Raw genomic sequence first — 24,066 nt, 5'->3', positions numbered from 1 at the left:
TCAGTTGCATAAGAGCTAGGAAGAAAAGGAAGCAAAAAAGAAAACAGGATACTTTTTCATACAAGTACATGGTACAGCAGGCACATATCAAGATTTTGAAATGCTGGGGTAACAAACACTTTAACCACTTAAGGACCAAACACTTGTTGTTTACAAGTTAAAATCATTTTTTTTTTTTGCTGGAAAATTACTCAGAACCCACAAACATTATATATTATTTTCTAACACCCTAGAGAATAAAATGGCAGTTGTTGCAATACTTTCTGTCACACCGTATTTGCGCAGCGGTCTAACAAGCGCACTTTTTTGGAAAAAAAATTTGAATTAAAAAGTAAGACAACAGTAAAGTTAGCCCATCTTTTTTTTTATATTCTGAAAGATAATGTTACACTGAGTAAACTGATACCTAACATGTCATGCTTCAAAATTGCAGCCGCTCGTGGAATGGCGACAAACTTTTACCCTTAAAAATCTCCATAGGCGATGTTTAAAAAGTTCTACAGGTTACCAGTTTTAAGTTACAGAGGAGGTCTAGGGACAGAATTATTGTGCTCTAACAATTGCAGCGGTACCTCACATGTGTGGTTTGAACACCGTTTTCATTTGCAGGCTCTACTTACGTATGCGTTCACTTCTGCGTGCAAGCTCGTTGGGACGGGGCGCTTTAAAATATATATATATATTTTTTTTCTTATTTATTTTGTTTAACTTTTTATTTTGACACGTTTTTAAAAATAAAAAAAATTGGGTCACTTTTACTCCTTGAGGGGCCATCTTCCCCTCAGTCGGCAGCCAGGCATCCATGGGAGAGGATGCAATTGTCCTCGCTGATACCGGTGGGTCCGGTAGGTGGCTGAGACGACCGGAGCGTGGCGGGAGGGGGGTGGCCACCTCTCCCGCTGCCGATAAAAGTGATCTTGTGGCAATTCTGCTGCGGAGACCACTTTTATCTGAAAGAAAAACACATGGCATTCCCGAAAATACCAACTAGCTGCTGCCATAACGCCGGTATTTAGCATCAAAGTACTGATGTACGGGTGCAGCAGTTTGTGTGATGTGGTTAAAGAGAAAACGTTTAAACAAAAAATACCATAGTTACTGCACCTCCTTACAGGAACAAAGCTATATAATCCACAAGAAATACCTGACGCATTTAGCACTTATTAGAGCACACTCTACAATTTAAAGCAGAACTTTACTCATACTAACTTGATACAAAATAATGCTCTTTAGCAAGGAACATAAATTCCACATTAATATTAATATTATGCTATCAAAATGAGTGCATTCTGTAAATTGCCTCCAGCATTGTTCCTGTCTCTTCTGATGCCATTTTGCTGAAGCCCAGAACCCATTGAGCAGCAGTAAATCTTTAGGCTGTCAGCAGATCGGCCTCTACATTTGCAGCACAGTGCTGAAAAATAGAGAGCAACTGAGCATGTGCAGAGCAGGATTAGACAGTGTATTACAGGATTTTAAACAGTATAGGCACTTATTTTTAATGTTTTACATAGCTATACCTGCAACAAGGTAAAGCATTAAGTGATATAGCAGGACTTAATTTTCTGACTAAAGTTCCACTTTAAAAGAAAACCAATTATTTCCGCAGCCTGAACTTAGCAGTTATTTCAGAATTTTTTTATTTTGTTTCCATACCAAAATCGTGCACTGCTCAACTAGATTTGCTCAATATGTCTATCTCCCATAAAGTAATTGAAGACATTATTAAATCCATGCTTTCTTTTTTTTGTGGGGATATGTAACTTATTTATGGGCGTAACAATGGGGGGGCGGGCCGCCCAGGGTGCCACACTGTGGGGGGGTGTTGGTGGCATCGCTATGAGGGTGCGCTCCGCACCCGGGTTGGGAGGACACCTGCCAGAGGTGACAACACCATTCCAAGAGCGGCGAGAGCTCTGGCTGCTTCCTTTGGCAGTTTTCTTTTGGCCAGAACATCCCTGGCATCTGGGCCGCACGATCCTGGTCTGTCTTTTCCTCCTCGCTCCTCCCACCACTGCTGTGCTGCCGAGTCAGGCCTGTCACTATTCTGCGCCTGGGTGGTGCGACTGCTACTGTGTCCTCTGGAGTCCGGACCTCCCTAGCTGCCACCTGGGTGTACCTTAGGCTGAGCCAGTGACCTTCCCTGGGGAATAGGGGGTTGTGGATTGCGATGGCAGTGTCCTCCACCTCCTGAGGTGAGCTTTTTGGTAAGGGGGTGGGGGTGGATTGGCATTGTGGTGGGGGGTGTTTGTGTCTGCCACCCTGAGTTGGTCTGCTGAGTCTGCATTGATTGGTACTGATTGGCACTGGTCAGCCTGCACCAATTGGCACTGGTAAGCCTGCACCGATTGGCACTGGTAAGCCTGCACCGATAGGCACTGTGGAGCCTGTACCCATTGGCACTGGTGAGCCTGCACCCATTGACACTGGTCAGCCTGCACTGATTGGTACTGGTCAGCCTGCACTGATTGGCACTGGTAAGCCTGCACCGTTCTGCACTGGTGAGCCTGCACCCATTGGCACTGGTCAGCCTGCACCCACTGGCACTGGACAGACTGCACTGATTGGTACTGGTCAGCCTGCACTGATTGGCACTGGTGAGCCTGCACTGATTGGTACTGGTGAGCCTGCACTGATTGGCACTGGTCAGCCTGCACTGATTGGCACTGGTCAGCCTGCACTGATGGGCACTGATTGACACTGGTGAGCAGGCACTGGTGAGACTGCACTGATGGGCACTGGTGAGGCTGCACTGATTGGCACTGGTCAGCCTGCACTGATTGGCACTGGTCAGCCTGCACTGATTGGCACTGGTCAGCCTGCACTGATTGGCACTGGTCAGCCTGCACTGATTGGCACTGGTGAGCCTGCACTGATGGGCACTGATGAGGCTGCACTTTTGAACTGATGAATTTGTGCAATAAATATTCTTGAAAACATTACAAATCTTTGTGAGTGTTTTTACATTTTAAAGTTGGGGGGGTGTCAGATATAGGTTCCGCCTTTAGGTACATCCCTGAGTTTATTCAACAGAAAGAGTCAGTTCTTAGACTACAGACAGAGGTCAAGCATTAGCCTGTGCAGTGTCAGGTGGCATGCCTCATGTTTGAATGCAAACAGCTAACAAAAGAATATGAATACCAATACCGGTATCGGTGCTGATACCGAGCATTTTCATGAGTACTCGTACTTTTGCAAATGCCCCCGATACCGAAACTGATACTTTGCGGTGCGATTTGCATCTCCTGTGTGTGTGGGTGTGTGTGTGTGTATAGAAAAGGAAGAGCCATCCAGTGGGCAGTCTATCAAAAATGTTCCAACCCACACCAACTACATCTGGCCAAATGCTTTCTAATACATCTGGCCTTGATGGACTTTTAGCTGAATATTATTGCCTACACTCTTCTCAGTTGTGTCCCTATCTAGAAAAGTTGTATAATGCTGCTGCACCATCAGCTTCCAAAAGATTTGAGTGCTACTATAATCACATTGTCAAAACCATGGAAGGAGCCAGTTCAAGCTCAAAACTTTCACCCAATCTCTCTGTTAAATATAGACCTGAAAATTTATGCCACAATTATTGCCAACAGGATTTCAAAATGTCTTCCTACATTGATAAAATCTTACAAAAGTAGGCTTTGTGTCTAGGAGACAGGCCCCCAATACAACAAGATGCCTTATGAATTTGCTAAATTTTGTTGAACATCAAGAAGTACCTTCTCCGTTGATAACTTTGGACACAGAGAAGGCCTTGGACCGTATTCATTGTGGGTATCTCCCACAAGTTCCTATGAAGCATGGCCTTTCTGGTTACATTCAACCTGCCATTATGGCTCTGTACACTTCCCTTTCTGCTTGTTTCTACACGGAGGATATGTTGTCACAAAGCTTTCATATTACCAATGGCACACATCAGGAGTGTCCTCTATCACCTTTAATCTTTGCCTTGAAGCCCCTGGTGGAAAAAATTAAACCCTCCCCCCGTATGGTAAAGGTATAGATGTCAATGGTCAAGCACATACTGTTTCTCTTTTTGCAAACATGTCATCTTAACATCTAATCTGGCTCCTTCTGTTATCAATGTGCATACCGCCTTACAAATATTTAATACAGTGTCCTTTATAAAATCAATGACTCTAAATCTAACATTATTAGTGTTGGTATATACTCAATTCTAGCTTTCTCGCTACAGAAGGCCCTATACATGAACTGAAGAGCCTTTACAATATCTGGGAGTAAAACTTGCCAGCCCTTTGTGTAAACTATTTCATGTGAATTATGCCTCCCTGCTTATCTTGGTAAGGCCCCTTTCACACTTATACGACTTCAAAGTCGCGCAATTTTACCGCGATTTGGGAACAGTACTACTTTGTACTACTTGGCCACAACTTTTGCATTAACAAATGAAAACACAGTAGTTGGTATGAATCATGAGGGGGAACTCCGTGCCAAATTTTAAATAAAAAACGGGCGTGGATTCACCCCCAGGGGCATACCAGGCCTTTAGGTCTGGTATGGATTGTAAGGAGAACCCCCCTACACTGAAAAATTGGCTTAGGGGTCCCCCCAAAATCCATTCCAGACCCTTATCCGAGCATGCAGCACAGCCGGTCAGGAAAGGGGGTGGGGACGAGCGAGCGCCCCCCCTGAACCTTACCAGGCCGCATGCCCTCAACATGGGGGGGTGAGTGCTTTGGGGCAGGGGGGCCCCCTGCGGGCCCCCCCACCCCAAAGCACCTTGTCCCCATGTTGATGAGGACAAGGGCCTCTTCCTGACAACCCTGGCCATTGGTTGTCGGGGTCTGCAGGCAGAGGGCTTATCAGAATCCAGGAGCCCCCGTTAAAAAGGGGGCCCCCAGATCCCAGCCCCTCACCCTATGTGAATGAGTATGGGGTACATGGTACCCCTACCCATTCACCTAGGGAAAAATATGTCAATAAAAAACACTACGCAGGTTTTAAAAGTAAGTTATTAGGCAGCTTCCATCTCCCGCTGGAATGCTGTGTGCGAGCCACGCGATTACTTATATAGGTGGTGACCCCGCCCCCTTATGAGGTCACAGTCCTGGGGCATGCTGGGACTGTGCCGTCATAAGAGGGCATGGTCATCGGGTGATGTTGACCACACCTCTATAGCTACATATGGTATATTCCAGATGCACTTGAGACGGTATAGGATTCCTAATACAGTGGCCAAATTTGCTGCACAACACTTGTTGAGAAGGTTGTGGCTTACTTGGAACCTTAACACATATGCTTTGGTCCTGTCCTCATCTTCATAATTTTTGGAGAGCGGTAGACTGCTTACAGCAATTACAGGGCTAATTTTAAAACCTAGTTCTGAACTTGATCTCCTCAGCACTGGAGTTGAGAAAATACATGCTGACTTAAGGTCTAACACTTTGCACGTTTTATTTGCAGCTAGGCTCTCAATAACTAAGAGATGGAAAACTAATGAGATTTCAAGTATTATGGAAGTGAAAAGACAAATAGCCTTCAGCTACGAATGTGAAAAACATTTGGCATAAATACAGTTTCAAGCAGATACGTTCCACAATTCTTGGGCGATTTGGGAAGCATACTTAAATTGAACATACATAACGGGAGTGTTTTCAATGATTTTCCTTTGTTGTTTCTAAGTTTTTTTATTTAAATAATCTGTATAAGTCCATTTTATGTCATGACTCAAAAGTGCTTGTGTCGGAGAACTATGCCAATTGTTATTGAGAAGGCATATAACCTACATTGCTGTATTAGAAATAAATATGTGTACCTTGTGTAATCATCATCTGTACAATGAACATTGTACCATACGAGTATACACTGTTGTAAGTCTGACAACGTTGTCCTTTATTGAATATCAATAAAAATGATTTAATATATAAAATATACAGTATCTCACAAAAGTGATTACGCCCCTCACATTTTTTATAAATATTTTATTCAGTCTTTTCATGTGACAACACTGAAGAAGTGACACTTTGCTACAATGTAAAGTAGTGAGTGTACAGCTTGTATAACAGTGTAAATTTGCTGTCCCCTCAAAATAACTCAGCATACAGCCATTAATGTCTAAACCGCTGGCAACAAAAGTGAGTACACCCCTAAGTGAAAATGTCCAAATTGGGCCCAATTAGCCATTTTCTCCCCTCTGTGTCATGTGACTCATTAGTGTTACAATGTCTCAGGTGTGAATGGGGAGCAGGTGTGTAAAATTTGGTGACTGAAAAAAAACTGGGTTTGCTTCTAATATTACATCAGGCAGTTAAACTATTACATAGCCTGCATGATATGTGGTGTCATTTGGTCTTGAACAAGAACAGTAGGGATGAGCTTCAAGTTCGAGTTGAACTCATGTTCGACTCGAACATCGGCTGTTCGCCAGTTTGCTGAACAGCGAACAATTTGCGGTGTTTGTGGCAAATTCGAAAGCCACGGAATACCCTTTAAAAGTCTATGGGATAAATCAAAAGTGCTAATTTTAAAGGCTTATATGCATGGTATTTTCATAAAAAGTGTTTAGGGACCTGGGTCCTGCCCCAGGGGACATGTATCAATGCAAAAAGAATTTTTAAAAACGTCCGTTTTTCGGGAGCAGTGATTTTAATAAAGCTTAAAGTGAAACAATAAAAGTGTAATATTCCTTTAAATTTCGTACCTGGGGGGTGTCTATAGTATGCCTGTAAAGTGGCGCATGTTTCCTGTGTTTAGAACAGTCTGACAGCAAAATGACATTTCAAAGGAAAAAAGTCATTTAAAATTACTCGCGGCTATAATGAATTGTTGGTCCGACAATACGCATAAATTGATAAAAACAGCATGGGATTTCCCCACAGGGAAACCCCGAACCAAAATTTAAAGAAAAATGGCATGGAGGTCCCCCTAATTCCATACCAGGTCCTTCAGGTCTGGTATGGATATTAAGGGGAACCCCACGCCAAAATTAAAAAAAAAAATGGCGTGGGGGTCCCCCTCAAAATTCATACCAGACCCTAAAGGTCTGGTATGAATATTAAGGGAAACCCCGCACCAAAATAAAAAAAAATGGCGTGGGGTCCCCCCCAAAAATCCATACCAGACCCTTATCCGAGCACGCAACCTGGCAGGCCACAGGAAAAGGGGGGACGAGAGAGCGCCCCCCTCCTGAACCGTACCAGGCCACATGCCCTCAACATTGGGAGGGTGCTTTGAGGTGGCCCCCCAAAGCACCTTGTCCCCATGTTGATGAGGACAAGGGCCTCATCCCCACAACCCTTGGCCAGTGGTTGTGGGGGTCTGCGGGCGGTGGACTTATCGGTATCTGGAAGCCCCCTTTAACAAGGGGACCCCCAGATCCCAGCCCTCCCCTGTGTGAATTGGTAATGGGGTACAAATATACCACTACCATTTCACAAAAAAAGTGTCAAAATGGTTAAAAAACACAAGAGACGGTTTTTGTCAAGTCCTTTATTAATAACTTCTTCTTTCCGTTTCTTCTTCCATCTTCTTTCTGCTGGTCTTTCTTCCTCCATCTTCTTCTTCTTCATCTTCTTCTTCTTCATCTTCTTCTTCCTCCACACTTATCATCCCGCATCTTCCTCCAGGCTTCTTCTCTGCTCTGTCCGCACGATCTGCCTCAGTGGGAGTCTTCAGCCGTGTGACGCTTCGCTTCCTCTGACACTTCTTATATAACGGAGGGCAGGGCCACCCGGTGACCCCGTCCTCCTCTGACGCACAGGGAATTCACAGGAGTTCCCTGTGGCTTTCTCCATGTTGTCAGAGGGGGCGGGGTCACCCGGTGGGTGTATGAGGTCCATGCACTCATGCTGAGACACTACCTCATACTCTTCACCTTTCAGCCCTAGTAAGGTATTCAGGATAGGAGCGGGACCAGAGTTGGGCGATGCATATTTTATCTCAAGCTTTGGGTTGGACAACAAAATCATCTCATAGCCTCTCAGCCTTTGAGCTGACATGTATTGAGTGTGAATGTTCTTTAGTAGAATGGAAACATTGTGGGTAGTGTGTAATGTCGTTGCATGATCTAGAGTTAGTGAAGTAGCCATTTCCACAACCATTGCACAGGATGCTAAAGCTAGGAGACACGCCGGCATGCCCTGTACCGGCATAGGCACAACCCTTGCGAACAAGGTAACAGGGCGAAGTTTACCCCCATGCTCTTGCTCTAGGACTCCCTCCATTGTTTTACAATTGTCTCTTGCAAATAAATGAAACATTTTTCCATAGTCAGGTAATCCAAGTCCAGGGACAGTAACCATTTCAGTTTTAAGGTACACAAAAGCATTACACATTTCATCATTCCATTTTATACAGTCTGGCATATCAACATTTGTGGCTTGTCTCAGGAGGTTATCATAGTAGGCAGAATCAGATATCCATTGGCGGCAGTAACCAATTATACCAAGAAAAGACAGCATATCTTTCTTAGTAAGTGGGAGGGGCAGATCCACTAGAGCCGTAGCTCTCTTGTGACTGATTTTCCTCACTCCTTTGGTGAGCACAAAGCCAAGGTACTCTACAGTTTCCCGACACCATTGTAGCTTTTTCTTAGAGACCTTATGACTATTATTTGCTAACCAATGTAACAGATCTACACCATCCTCTTTGCATGCAACCTGGCTTGGACTAGACAACAATAAATCATCAACATACTGTAACAAGACTGAACCATGGCAGGGAGTCCAGGACCGCAAGGTTGCCTGGAGGACCACCGAGTAGACTACTGGGGAGTCCACATAACCCTGGGGCAGTCTACACCATGTCATTTGGCGATTTCTAAAACAAAATGCGAGTAGTGGCTGTATCTCCTGGTCCACTGGGACTGAAAAATATGCGTTTGTTAAATCAATCACAGAAAAATATTCAGCATCGGAGGGGATGGAGGTTAGGAGTGATGGCACATCAGGCACTATAGGTGCGATGGGCACAACCAAGTTGTTTACAGCCCTAAGATCCTGTACAAACCTATAACTGCCATCCAGCTTTTTCACTGGATTTATAGGTGTGTTAAAGGGTGAGACTGTCTCTTTCAAAAATTCCCTATTTATGAAAGTGCTTCACCATCGGTGCAATTCCTTCCTCTTTCTCTTTTGACAGGGGATATTGTTTGTGATAGACAGGCTATTCCCCCTCTTTTAGAATGGCTTAGTAGGGGGTGCAGGAGATGAGTCCCACATCGAGTGTGCTTTCTGACCACACTCTCTTAAGATCTGCTTCTATATTTAGCATTACAGGGCAGATTGGGATCTTCTTTGAATGTGCAATAACGCCCCCTTCTTTTGTCATTTCTAGTTTAATGCCTAACCATCTTTTGGTTCAAATATTTTCATAATCAATAAATACATGAAAATTAATTTTCCTGTGATGCTACATAAAACATGGACACTTTGCCAGGATTGGTATGCCTCGCCATTAATGTTTTCCAATGTCTCTTTAAACCTTTAAAAGCTCTGTAATGTTACTTCCTGTTTTTAAAACTAAATGGATTTTAACTGCAGACACCTATCCCTCCTGTTTCTAGATGTGAGCTCTACCTGGCCCCAGGAGTGGTGAGTTCTATTATCTTTTCCACTGCAATCCCAAGACCTTAATACTTTCATTAATAAATAACTCCTCTCCAACTCTACCTTCAAAACTTAACTTGCTTTACCCTCTACAATGTAGGATGTTTTTATTAAAAACACCTTTAAACTCACTTACTTTACCCTTACCAGTAGGGTGTTTGCATCAAAACATTCCCTCTCTCTCGCTTGTCCTGGACATGGAGCTGTGAGGACGTGTCTGTTCCCTGCTCCGCATCCACCGCAGCAAACACAGCAGCACACCAACGATCCTGAGCCTGAAAACGGAACACTAGCCAGGACCCAGGGGCTGATAAAACTAGGCAAGGGCAGCTGGAAACATACTTTACCGGGACCCGCGGCAAGGCACCCGAAAAATCCAAGATGGCGCCGGCCGTGAAATCTTCCAAGGCACATGCGGCACCACAGACACAGTCTGCACAGTCAGCAGCCTCACCGCAGCCAGCATCACCACAACCATCCCCAGAACTGGTGAGTGACTTTGCACCCCTGGCATCCCCGGGATCCACGGTCTCCAGAGCAGGGGGATCTGACATTTTATGGAGGATGGGGACATTAAAAGGCACATATGGTCACTTCCCACCAGAAAGGACCTGGAAAGGTTCACATTCAGAGTTGAAAAGGCCTTTAAAGAAGATTTTGCCTGGCTTAAAGAGGACACTACACATTTGGGAAACAGGGTAGAGACACTAGAGCAAAGGCTGGATGAGACCCTTCCCACCATATCAGAACTGCAGATGCGATGTGCGGCACAGGATCACAAGCTAGAAGCACTTTTGTCACAACTAGATGACTTTGAGAATTGCAGCAGATGCGCAAACATCCACATTCGCGGCCTGCCTGAAGCTACTGCCCCCAAAGATATATCTCAACATCTCTAGTTGGGATATTCAGGGAAATTCTGGAACTCCCTAGCACAGTGCCTGTCGAAATCGATTGTGCCCATCGAGCTCTGAGGCCCCCCTCTCAAGACACAGACAACCCCAGGGACATCATATGCAAATTGCACAAATATACCCTTAAAGAGCGTATCATGCAGAAAATGTGAATAAACCCTTCTTTGACTTTGATGGCGCACACCTAATTTTTTACAAGGACATCTCTAGATGCACTCTCATGCAACGCAGGGCCATTAAACCTGTGCTGGCAGCCCTACAAGAAGCAGGCCTACCCTATCACTGGGGTTTGCCATTTTACTCGCAAGCGACTAAAGATGGCCGCTCAGTAACTTTATGCACCAAGGATGACCTCCCACACTTCCTTTCGGCACTTGGACTGAGCCCAGTAGACTTCCCGGACTGGCGTGGAGACATAGAAATGGCGGGCTTTTCGGCCATTAGACCTCCCCAACCCTGGATGCAGATGCCACAAAGACGCAGCAGGAGACGCAGTCGCCACCATCAAGAAATGGATTAATCGCCTGGCCCCCCAGCCCTGAGGGACTGACGGCCCTCTCCAGATTTTAACTTTACCTAACCACTTAACCTGACCATTTGGGACCAACTCAAATCCTGTCATCCGCCTCCCCGGCTGGATGGAAGCTGGACATTTTCACTAAGTCCCCCCAGCAGAACTTGCTTTATGGTGGGAAATAAGACTGCCCAGAAGGACTGACATGGACCCGCATTGAGAACAGTTTGATCAGGCTTAGACCCTGGCCCTAGTCCCTATAGCCTGGACCACACAGGTGGCACCCACCCCCCCTGAACTCCCCTCAGCACTCATACCCAGACACCTGGTGTCCCAGAACAACTTCCAAGAGGTGGAGGCAGAGAAGACCCCCCTCGTACCTACCTCTATGCTGGCCCACGACCCCCATGTAGGCCACCCACATACAGGTATTGGTCCCATTTGGGACAACAGGTCTGGACCAGGCAGGTCCCCTGTATCAGGGACACCCCAGGCCCTGGCCTGCAGTTATTTCCAACAGTTGGTTGGTTCTTTGCAACAGTTTACTTTGACACTGTGATTATTGATGCTAATGTCTGTCTTTTTCCTTCCCATCCTTTCCTTTCTTCCCCGTCTTCTTTCTCTCTCACCTTCTCCTCAGATGGGATCTACTCAGACCGCCACAGCCTGCACTGGACCGCACCGCCAGTAACAAGGTCAGTCAGACACACGGTGATATCATGGCAGAAATCAAGGTAATTTCATATAATGTCCGCGGTCTCTGCTCCCCTAGTAAGCGTAGCAAACTATGGTGGGAACCGAAGAAGCTGAGAGCTCAGGTAGTTTTCTTGCAGGAGACGCATTTTACTCATCAATCCATACCTAAACTGCCCACACACCTATACAATCAGTGGTACATCAGCACATCCCCAGTTAGCAAATCCAGAGGTACAGTGATAGATGTCCATAAAAACTGCCCCTTACAACATGAAAGTAATCTCATCGATCCACAGGGACGATATGTTTTCTTAAAGGAATCCACTGCAGGCATAAAATACACTTTTGCCAACATTTTTGCTCCTAACTCAAATCAACTGACCTTCCTAGCAGTTGAGGTACCTGTCACACAGATATTACAAACATGGTAATAAATGTGGCCGTATGCTGGCGAGAGCACTACGGAAAAGAAGGCCCAGACACAAATACACAAACTTTGCTCCCCCTCAGGAGACTTTATGTTTAAATCCTCCCAAATAGATGAGGGATTTCGTGACTACTATGCTACCCTATATAACCTTGACGCTGATATAACCCCAGAAGATAAGACTGACAAAATGTGTAGAATCCGCGAATATCTAACCATGAATGGATTACCACCCCTGACTGAGGACCAAAAGATTGATTTAGACTCCCCCATAACAATTGAAGAGATCAAATCCACCATCAAATCACTGCCCAATGGGAAAAGCCCAAGCCCAGATGGATACACTAAGGCTTACTATAAGAAATTCTCCCAGATACTAGCCAACCAGATGTGTACTTCAACTCCCTGACAAAAGGTAACTGTATTCCCCAGAGGCCCTATTAGTACACAATTCAGTTACACCGAATGAAGGGAAAGACCCCACCACTCCACAAAGCTACCGCCCCTTTTCCCTACTGAACACTGACGTTAAAATATTGGCAAAAATTCTGGCGAACCAACTAAAATATCTTATATCCCAAGTAGTCCACCTAGACCAAACAGGTTTCATCACAGGAAGGGAAGCCAGAGACAACTCCATACGAACGATTCAACTCATTCACTGGGCCAAGAAACAGGAAGACCCCCTTCCCTACTTAGTACTTTCTAATGATGCAGAGAAAGCATTCAACTGCATTGACTGGTCCTATCTGCATTCAGTACTCGTCACATTGGGTTTAGGCTCCAATATGTTAACCTGGATACAGGCCCTATACACAGACCCTAGTGCACTGGTCAAAGTAAATGGCACTCTTTCATCCAAGTTCCCGATCAGGAATGGCATGAGATAGATGGCACGAGACAGGGGTGTCCACTTTCACCCATCCTCTTTGCATTAGCCTTAGAGCCTCTGTTACGTAAAGTAAGAGCAAACACAGACATAACGGGCCTGACAGTAGGTACCGTAGAGCATAAGCTTTCTGCATATGCAGATGATGTATTATTCCATCTAACAAACCCCGATCTCACTGCCAGTCCTGCTGAAGGAGCTTCAACATTTCTGGACAAGTTCAAACTTTAAAATCAACTACACAAAGTCCGACATTCTGCTCATACAATTATCCCCAAACATGACAGATAGACTGAAAACAGCATTCCCCTTTACGTGGGCTGCAACCTCTCTCCACTATCTAGGCATACAACTAACAGACAGTTTTGACACACTATACATGACGGACTACCCTAAGTTGATATCTGCGGTCAAACAGGATTTGCAACACTGGACGAAAACTGCCTTCACATGGCTAGAGAGTGAATTTTATCAAAATGAATGTCTTACCTAGGATTTTGTTCTATATGCAAATGCTCCCTATAACCTTACCCAGAACCTTCTTTGCCCACATATCCCACATGTTTATTAAGTTCATATGGAATTCCCAGAAACCACTCATAGTACTGAGGGTCCTGAAGCGCCCGAAGCGCTCCAGAGGCTTGGGCGTTCCAGACCTACAAAAATACTATCAGGCTATAGCCCTCCAGAGACTCCTCAACTGGTGTTTTCTTGACCAGTCTAAACTGTGGGTCGCGATGGAAAAATACATGGCTGGGAGAAACTTGGCATATGTCCCATGGCTCTCGAGGGAACACAGGGGGCTGTCAGAGGCCACGTCCCCCCTGATGCACCTGTCGCTCAGAACGTGGGATAAAATCAACCGAGCACTAGGTCTGGCTCCCCTGTGCCCCCTATGGCAGCGCTGGGAGGGTGCCTTTGGTTCCCCCCTGGGGAAAGCGCAGACTTCTTTGGCACATGGGTGGATGATAGGAAAGCTAGCTGTGGGAAATTGTTAAGAAACCGCAAAATGATACCCTATGACTCTTTAACGGACAGACCTGGGAGACCACAAATGAACTTTTGGAGGTATAGACAGTTAACCACTTTTTTTAGATAAATGGTAGCTCAATAAGAGATATCACATCACTTACACCTTTTGAAGGCCTATTCATAGCGGACCAACCAATCCCACGAATGGTATCAGAATTATACCAACTGTTGGGGTCCTCAGCCTCGGCATCCAAACCCATCTGTATATGGGCATGGGAGAGAGACCTTGGGCAGGAACTCACGGGTCCTCAACTGACACACTTATATCAGATGACCCACTCCAGCTCGGCTGACTCCAAAATGCAAGAGACAAACTTGAAAAAAATTGATGTTGCGCCAGTACAGGGTCCCCGTGGATTTGTCACGGATGTACCCCACCAGCTCTGATTTATGCTGGCAGGGATTCGGAGGCCGAGGAACCCTTCTACATTTATGGTGGGAATGCCCAATAATTGCACCTTACTAGGAAGATATTAAAAACCAGATTAAGGAAGTTTTGGGGATAGATACCCCCCTCTCTCCGGTCCACCTACTCTTGCACATTACTCCCATGCCTATAAGTCATTACAAAAAGAACGCACTACCTCACCTACTTGATGCCACTAGGTGGCTACTTCCTATTTATTGGAAGAAAAAGCAGATACCAAACAAAGAGGAATGGATACGCAAGATAAATGAGATCAGGGAAGCAGAAGAATGGATTGCAACCTGTAAAGGTACTAGAGATAAACACACTGCCCGATGGACTCTCTGGATAGATCATTTCTCTGACCACAACCATATCCTCTCTAGTTTAGACGAGTCTCTACTAAAGTCAGCAGATCCAACCCTGGGCCACAATAGGGCACTAGATAGTAATTAATACTAACATCCTGGGGAATGGAGCATAGACCGTGGACATTGCATAACCGTTTCTCATTTCTTTTTTACACAATAACCGGGTGGCTGGCGGTCCGGTGTGGCTAAGGTGAGTCCCTTAAATGCCCATGGTGAGATTCTGACCTTCTTCCCCCCACTATTCCAAACTCTTTCCCACCCCATTATGCTTTTTCCCTGAAACCACATCCAGCGTCTCCCCCCCACCCACCCCTTTTTTCTTTTCCTCTCTCTTCTCCCTCTTCAATTTTCTCATCTCTTACTAATGGTTAAGCACTGCAAAATTTTTACTGTTGACAAGATTGATGGTAGTTGTCCTTGAACTGCTAAGATGGCTACACACGGCAAGGCCAACTGCTCACACATAGGTGACCTGAATGACGGCACTAGCGTTGTGACATTCCATAACAAGAGCCGGGGAGACAGAGGGGGGCCTGGGCCTGGGCAACATGCCGGAGGAGGTCAGATGGAGGCCTTGATTGGCAACCCTCCTTCAGCGCGGGGCCGCCTCTGGAGCTGCCTATGGTGGTTCCCTCCCATGCAGATAACTAGGCCCAGGCCGTGCCGAGATTAGATAATTGGTGAAGGTATGTTAGCCACCCATTCTACTCTCAAGAATAACCTTCCTATGCTATATTTGTTTTGGCTACCATAAGTTACCTTTTCATTGTATTGTTGTAAAAGATAAAATGTTTGTCACTGTTAAGAACAAGTCTTTCCTAATTGTTAAGCTGTGACTGAACTCAATAAAAAAGTTTTACAAAATAAAACATTCCCTCTCTTTACACAACCCCCCCCCCCCCAGCCCATCTAACACATTCTTTTTCAACCTTCAGTATATTCTTTTTACCTTCAAAGAGTCATCAAAATATGTTAAACATGTATTTAAACATGTACTTCAAACAATTACAAATATTAGTAAAGGGGACACCTCATATACTATTGTACTTTTACTGAACTGACTGGCCGTTTGATATTCATTCTCTTTATACACTGTATGTCTATTAGTTTCTTTAGCATATCATCTCCTATGGTCATGAACGGGAAACTTGCAGCTTACTCATTCTTATTGACAGGGAGAACATTACTCTGTCTCGCACTGCGGGGAGTTTTAACAAGCATAGTAACGATCTGTTTAGATTTCAGGTACAATTTCCTAGCCTCCTTCATCTTCTTGTCATATTCTGTGGGTGTGAGGGGACCTCCTCAGAAACCCACCATTCACCCGTCTCTGTGTCAGATTCATCAGACGAACAATGAGGCGATGACTCTGCTACAGATTTTGCTATGGTGGGGGCTGTGTGTGTCTCCAGAGCTTTCTGTGGTTTGTTAAATATTGTTCCGCTCTTAGTATGGGATGGGGTGCTTACAACAGGAGCTTTAGCTTCCTTAACGGCTTTCTCTTATTTTTACTTTCTGTTGGGCTCTTTTTACTGTATGAGCAGGAGTTGGTGCTTCCCCCGAAGCCTCAGTCTCACAGTCCTCCTCCCCTGCATCAGACATGTCCGGTGCACTAGAAGTACCATGTCCCGATGCCACCTGGAAATCAGTTCCCCCTACCTGCTGTAACTGTGCTTGTTGTTGCACAGCAGTCTGTACTGACTGTACCGACTGGCTGAGGTCGCAAGCTTTTTAGAGCTTGCCGTCCGGTAAGCGAGCAATCTGTGTGGTCTATCACTGGTGGTGCGGTGGAGGATGAAATCAATGAATTGAACTACATGCACAATCCTGTTCAATAGAACATATTTATTTAGGAAGATGGACATTTATTCATTATTATTTCTTTAATTTTTTATTTTTCACATTGCACATTGTAAAATTAATTGGTGTGCAGTTTTCAATTTAGAGGTTATTTAGCGCTGCTACTTATTGCTCTATTTACGTTTGTGTGTATCTCACTTCTAGCAGCGGCTTTTTTTATTTTTTTTATTTTTTGATTTTTATCTAGATTTTTATCTGTAATTCACTCACAGTGTGGTATTTTCTTTCCATTAATCTATGCAATGTGACAGATGAGAAAAGCCAGATAGAGCAAGACAGATTTTGCGGGCCCCGGTAGTAATTTCCTTTTTAACACCATGTGTCAATATTAACACCAACACTTTTCCCTCCTTCCCAAAAGGAGTGTAGTAGTACTTATTAAAACTTCTTAACAGTCCTACCAAAGGACGTGCTTACCAAAAGCCGGGCCTACCAAAACTTATAAGGCATGGTCCGTCTCCCTTCTTAACTAAATTTAAGAGACTAAGGTTTTATTAGAGCTGAGGCAAGAAAACAATTTGTCACCTTATCTCAGCAGTGCCCCCATTTGGAGGGGTTTTAAGGTACTTCAGGTACATGACAGACCACCCAAGGGTTAATATTGCAGACCACCGAAGACCCCCGGTGCCGTGAGACACTTTCAAATGAACACAAGATGCAAGAAGTAAGTTCAAAGAAAATGCCTCCTTTATTGGGTGTATATACAGCTTATATTTGGTTCAGCTTACCAATCACAATAGGGGAGTGGTTAGTAAAGGAATATAATGACATCATGTATAATTAAACAATTCAGCAATATATAGTTATACAAGTCTATAACCCCTAAAGACATAGTCAACATAAAGTAACAAAAAGTAAATAGGCCATCTGGCCATGACTCACAAGTTATGCATCCTGTCCCATGGTCCAAGTCCCATAAAACAAGGAACAAAAGACAGAAAGGCCAAACCACAATTTATATATCAAACTGTACACACGCTGCGTTTATCAAAATAAAAAAAAATAATTTTCCACTAAAATATTAATAAAGTGATATTGTGCCTAACATTTACAAAATCTATTAATAACTATTAATACTATACTATACGTTAATGTGCAATAAATTTCAATGAATGAATAAATAGGTAAAAGTGCTCCAATAAGCCTGTGTATTGCAAATATTCCACAAAGCTTGTGCAATTTTAAAACATTAATAGATAATTCAACACAAACATCCATGCGATTTAGTGTTGCATCCAAGCATATCAGTACTGCATCTATGCAATATGGTGTTAGTGCAATGTTCGAACAATAAAAAGTAAAAAATTGCAAAAAAACGCATCCATACGATTTGGTGTTACATCCATGTGATTCTATTCAATTCAGTGCTGTGTTACTGTGCAATGATTAAATTAACAGTCCGATTTAGTGTTGCATCCATGCATTTCAGTGCTGCATCTATGCAATATGGTGTTAGTGCAATGTTCAAACAATAAAAAGTTAAAAAATACAAAAAAACGCATCCATGCGATTTGGTGTTGCATCCATGTGATTCTATGCAATTCAGTGCTGTGTTGCTGTGCAATGATCAAATTAACAGTCCACAGATCTTCCACAATCCATTCATGTGTTATGGTGAACACAAACTAAAGTGCTGTGCGCTCATACAAGTGCTCCCCCCCAGGTGATAGCCCCTCACCTTAGGGCGTGCGACCTTGCAATTAAGCTTGGTCAGAATGCGCCTTAGAACCTCTCTGGGTTCGATGTTATATGCAGGGTCCTGGATAGATTTGCACTGGTGCCTCTGTTCCTCACAGCAGTCCCGTTTGTACCTCAATATATCAACATAAAAAGGACTTCATGGTGCAGTATGTACTAAATTTATTAAAATCATAAACAAATCCCGCAATGGGTACTCACAGTAACAAGGCGCTTAAGGGCGCCACACTAAAACAGCAGAGACGAACGGGCAACAGCGGCCGGTATGGGGTGGCGTGCTAATCTGTCCCAACAGGTTGTATGTATAACATTCCGTCCTGTCCCCTTCCCCTATGCGTGTTCGATACAAGGGGTATTTCGTATCTTCATCAGGGGGTGATTAAATCACATTGCACATTAACATATAGTATAGTATTAATAGTTATTAATAGATTTTGTATATGTTAGGCACAATATCACTTTATTAATATTTTAGTGGGAATTTCTTATTTTTTATTTTGATAAGCGCAGCGTGTGTACAATTTGGTTTAATTATTTTGCATGGTTATGAGACATGCGTAACGTTAGCAGCTGATCATTTGCAAAGATATACTATTTTGGAGACCAGATTTGGTCAATTACCTGGAGGCTCACAGGACTACAAATTAGCATTCTGACACAATTTATATATAGAAGGAAAATGCTTATATATAAAAGGAAAATGCAGTTAGAAGCTGAAATGACAGAATAAGCCATAACTTAAGTCTGAGACCCAAGTTAAAGTTACATGAACTTATAATAATTCAAGATGGAGCCACTTTGGTTTGCTCATATTACTACAATCGCCACCACACCAGTCATATGATTATGCTGTGCTGCACTAGTGATAGTATGTAAAAAAAAAAAAAAATACAACTTCAAAAAACTCACCATGCCTCAGGCTGTCTACTTTCTAAAAAGGAGTCATTTGAGGAGATTTTGTACTGTTCTGGCAATTTTGTGCCTCAAGAAATGCTGTCAGTGCACCAGGATTGATCATTTTTCAAATATATACAGTATACCATAGTTTGTAGACGCTATAACTTTTACACAAACCAACAAACACTAATGCCCTGTACACACGGTCGGATTTTCCGACAGAAAATGTGCGATCGGAGCTTGTTGTTGGATATTCCGACCGTGTGTGGGCTCCATCGGACTTTTTCCATCGGATTTTCCAACACACAAAGTTTGAGAGCAGGCTATAAAATTTTCCAACAACAAAATCCGATCGCGTCAATTCCGACCATGTGTGGACAATTCCGATGCACAAAGTGCCACGCATGCTCAGAATAAATTCCGAGACAGAACTGCTCGGTCTGGTAAAATTAGCGTTCGGAATGGATATAGCACTTTCGTCAGGCTGCAATGTTTTAAATTGTTTAATGCAGCACACTCTCTTCTTCTTTATAATGCTAGAAGAATGAAGTAGTTTTGCTGCTCATATTCACACAGACTTCTCACAAACTTCTTTCTTTATTATTTATCGTGATTTCATCAATATAATATTTTTATTTGTCACATCTACCAAAAAAATATTATTTTTTTGATGTTTTTAGATAATTTTTTTTTTTTTAAGCCTGATCTTGTGTTTTATTTTTCTTTATTTTTTTTAACTCCAGAATAGTTTTGGGTGTGTTTTGTGTGTCAAGTTACCACAACACCATTATTTTCTTGTATTATTTAATCTCAAGGAGATTGTTTGGTGTTGTTGTCCCTTGTTAATTTCACATTGTATTTTTGAAATGTACCTGCCTCCTCACAAACAAACTGTCCATTTTGAAGGAAAACACACATAGGCGAGTATAATAAATCAAAACAAAAATTTATTAAGGGGTCATAACCAAAGAAAGAGGGAGGTAACGCTGGAGAAACAGCAGAATTTGGCAAAGCCTTTGGCCCCCAGGGCACACATCAACTATTTTAAAGCAAAATTGGTGGCCTGAGGAGTCCATATATAAGGGAGTACAATCTGGTCCAGAAGTCCAAGAGATCATGAACAGCAGCAGATGACATACATGTCAGACCAGACTGAACCCAGGTCATCACTCTCTTGTTTTCCTTCCACGCTTCCTTCCACGCTGTGTCTGTGGTGGTGGAGTTGTGGCAGGAGGAGGATGATGCAACTCACACAGATGGGTATTGGGTGTGATTTTGCCTTTCACCCCCTTAGTTAATGTTTTATAAATGATTTCCTCACACATGAGGTGTTGGCCCTCCTGCATGTCCTGCAGTTTTGTGGCAGCCATGCAGGCAAAGGCCTCTTCACGAGTGGGGGTGGCTCTAAGGGACGCAGAAGCCTCCTGAATCAGCCTGAGTGCTGAATACTCCACGTTACTCCCCTTCCTGGGTCTTTTGTTTGGAAGGTGGAGGGGAGGAACCTGAGATTGAGACTGTGTGCCACATTCCACAGCCTCCTCCTGGCTGAGGTCTTCCTGTGTATGAAAAAGGGACATAGTTTTAGTTTTTTCTTCATCAATCACACACAATTTTCATCTCATGACTGTTACAAATTGAATGTTAACAAATATAAAAGATTATCATTCTGAGCCCAGCATTTTTCATTCTTGTCCCAATTATTTTTGCCCACTACTGTCTATTGATATGTAAAACACTTTATTAAATCAGCAATTAGTTATCAATAATAACATCTAGTAAACATCATTTATTTATTGACCAGAAATCTGTAGAAGAATGCTATACCTGGCTCAAGCTGGGCTCCTCCACTTCTTCCTGGCTGGAAGGCCCAGGTTGAAACCACTCCGCAATTGTGTGCATTGCTGGTAATGCTGCATTTACAGGGTTAAAACAGGTGGTGAGCAGGCCTCTTTACCGTCTGTCAGATGCCTCTGAAAAGTGATCTGAGATAACCCTCTGACATCAGAGGAATGTCACCTGACCTCTGTGATATAAGGAATTTCGAATTAGAATTTTAAAAAAAAGGACACCTACTATTTTAGATCCTGATAAAAGAGGGGATGCAAGTTATTTTTTATTAATATTTGCAAGCCACAGGGAAGAGCATTGGGAGGGGAGGTGCAGGGAGGAGGCATCTGAACTGATAGGCAGAGAAGGAGGGAGAGAGACAGAGAGCAGAGAGGAGAGACAGCGTGATGACAGAGGCATGTAAACTGACTAAGGTAATGAGGCTCAGCAGCCATGATTATTGTGGTCAGCAGAGACAGGGGGACACAGGAACAGGCAAGGTCAGTCAGGTATATTACATCATACAAAGGGACAAATTACACAGCACAAGCACTGTGCTGTTTAGCATGCTTTAAATGAACAGGGCATCAATTCTTTTTTTTTTTTTAGGGTTACAAACGCTTTAACAAAAAGTGGGTGAGGCTGTTTCCTGTTCTGTACCCTACATTTTAAGTTTTCTAAGTCTTTTTCTCATTTATTTCTGCACTCCACTAAAATGTTTGCTGCCAGTGGATCCAAAGCAGAAAATCAGGGCACTCAAAAGGACAACCAAAACTATCTACTGGGTTGAAGCATGTATAAAGAGCAATATTTTTTAACATTTAGTCATTTTGTAATAAGGAGTAGAGTGATATCACTGTTACTGATGTCAGAAACATTTGGAGGCTCTAGTTTAATCAGACTTTGTACCTAGGTAAAGCAAATGAACACTATTCTAATCACCTTTATATTAACTAGCCCAAATTGTCCTACTGATGTCAGAAAGGCTCATCTGGCCTCACCAAGTAGGTTAACAGTAGCATTTGTTCCAAAAACTTCAAACTCACCATTTTTTTATAAATACATCTCAGTTTTTAATATGTATTCTTTTTGGAAAGGCTTCCAAGATTTCTAGTACCTTCTGGATGTCCAAAAAAGTCCTGATTATGTTATGAAATTGATATGTGAGCTGCTATATATAGGCCTAGTGGGCTTGAAAACCAAAACTACTGCTGAGGTATACACATGACCCAACACTTCATCTAGGTGAGCCTTTGTGATAATAATGGCACAATTTCCCATAAACAGTTCCATATTTGCTAAAATGACTACACTGCTTAGAGCAGTGTTTCACAACCTTTTTCCAGTCAGTGGAGGTGCGCCCTTGAAAAGTATTTTGAGTCTTGAGGCGCCCCTGTCCAAGGCTTGGTTCACATAATATGTGTCGCAGAACACGTGCAAAATTGTGATTGTTTCTGAGGTTGGAGGGGTGGTAAAACCATGTGGCTGAGCTGTTTTTACCACCCCCAATTTCTCCCCTTTTAGCTGCAGAGGCAGGAGTTGGGGGTGTACACATGCTGTGGCTGCAGCTGGAGGTATACCCAAGGTAAATAGGGCTACACTGAAACCACTCCGCAATTGTGTGCATTGCTGGTAATGCTGCATTTACGGGGTTAAAACAGGTGGTGAGCAGGCCTCTTTACCGTCTGTCAGATGCCTCTGAAAAGTGATCTGAGCATGGATTGCTTTTCGGAGGAGGAGCAGCAGTCCTTATAGCTATTTCGAACATGCTCTAAAAAAGCACCTATGATAGTACAGGAATAGGGGTTTTAGGCTTAAAAGTAAACACGCACACACACACACACACACACACACACACATATACAAACTCACACACTCAAATGCAGACACATGTGCACACACCGACATGTACAAAACATGTAAAAACACACACATACACATGCACACACACAGACACATTCACACGCACACACATGTACACACAGACACATGTACACACACACATACAGACACATGTACACACACACATACAGACACATGTACACACATACAGACACATACACACACACGTACACACACACAGACACATGTTCACACATATGCACACATGTACACACATACAGAAACATGTACACACATACACATACAGACACATGCACACACATACAGACACATGTACACACACAAACACATGTATAAAGCCCTTTAAACAGTTCTAGTACAGTACCTTCCTTCACACCGTGTACTGCACTGTAGGAGGAAGCAGAGAACACAGCACACTCCTCCCTTTACTTTTACTTTGCCAAGTCTGAACGAGCTTTGCCGGGTATCGGGAGCTCAGGCTCATCTGACAGCCTTTCTCAACCATGATCCTGTGGCACCCTTGAGGACACACACACGTACACACACATACAAACACATGTACAAACACACACATACAGACACATGTACACACACATACAAAAAAACACACACAAACACATACACACACATACACTGACACACACATATACACACACATGTACAAAAATACAGACACGTTACAAAGTAAGTAGATAAGTAACCCCCAGGTACTGATGGGACTTTAAAGGCAACTTAGGTCAAAAGGAGGTAAACTATATTGTATAAAGCATATAGCTTTTATTTGTACATACATAAATTAAGGTGCATACATAACCAAAATATATAATAAAACCAAGTCATCAATGATGAAACAGCTACCTTTAAAAGAGTGTGAGCAATATAGTGACACTGTCTTCTCTGTATACCCAACGCATTTCAGGAATGGTTTAATCTTTTCTTCAGGGGTGTTTTTTTTAGACAAGGTCACATAGAATATTGCATCCATCCCTATGAATAGCACGTGTAAATCATCTAAAAAAATTTTCTGTGCCACAACTTGAGGGGTCTCAGATGCCCCCAAATAGACAGCCGGGGCCTCAAATATTTCATGCAAGGATCCCCCCTATAAA

This window comes from Aquarana catesbeiana, linkage group LG07 (assembly GCF_042186555.1).
Source record: "Aquarana catesbeiana isolate 2022-GZ linkage group LG07, ASM4218655v1, whole genome shotgun sequence".
NCBI classification, from domain to species: Eukaryota; Metazoa; Chordata; class Amphibia; order Anura; family Ranidae; genus Aquarana; species Aquarana catesbeiana.
The sequence above is the reverse complement of the archived record's forward strand: the minus strand, read 5'-3'. Positions refer to the sequence as shown.